Genomic DNA, 492 nt, shown 5'->3' with positions numbered 1-492 from the left:
GAGGGCCTTACAAAAGTCTCCTAGAATATAATGAAAGTCTTAACCTTAATCGGAGAAACTGCTTTAAATATCGCCTTGCATTTCGGGACATGCATTTCTACTGTTTATCGTATGGAGTAGATCGATTTTCGTTTTTCGTTAGGAGAAACTGTATAACGAAAAGTTTTAGTCTCGCTTATTTTATAACAAATTTATAGATTGAACAAAATGTTAAATTCCATATTTGGATGTGTAACTAAGACTATTAAAAGACAAGCAAACATCACGTTTTCAACCAACTTTTTAAACATACATCATATTCTGATCACAGAATTGTCTTTTTTTTTACCCCCTCTACACCCCAAAAAAAAAACTGCCTGAAGATTTTTAAAGCTTCAGAAACAACTCAATAGCCGACACTACAGTATAGTTAACTGTGACGCCGTTGATTGTCTTTGCTCATATACAGCGTAATAATGGCTGGAGACGGCTTGAATGGGTAATGAAGAAAAA

This window comes from Limulus polyphemus, unplaced genomic scaffold (genome assembly GCF_000517525.1).
Source record: "Limulus polyphemus unplaced genomic scaffold, Limulus_polyphemus-2.1.2 Scaffold1713, whole genome shotgun sequence".
NCBI lineage: Eukaryota > Metazoa > Arthropoda > Merostomata > Xiphosura > Limulidae > Limulus > Limulus polyphemus.
This window is presented reverse-complemented; position numbering follows the sequence as displayed.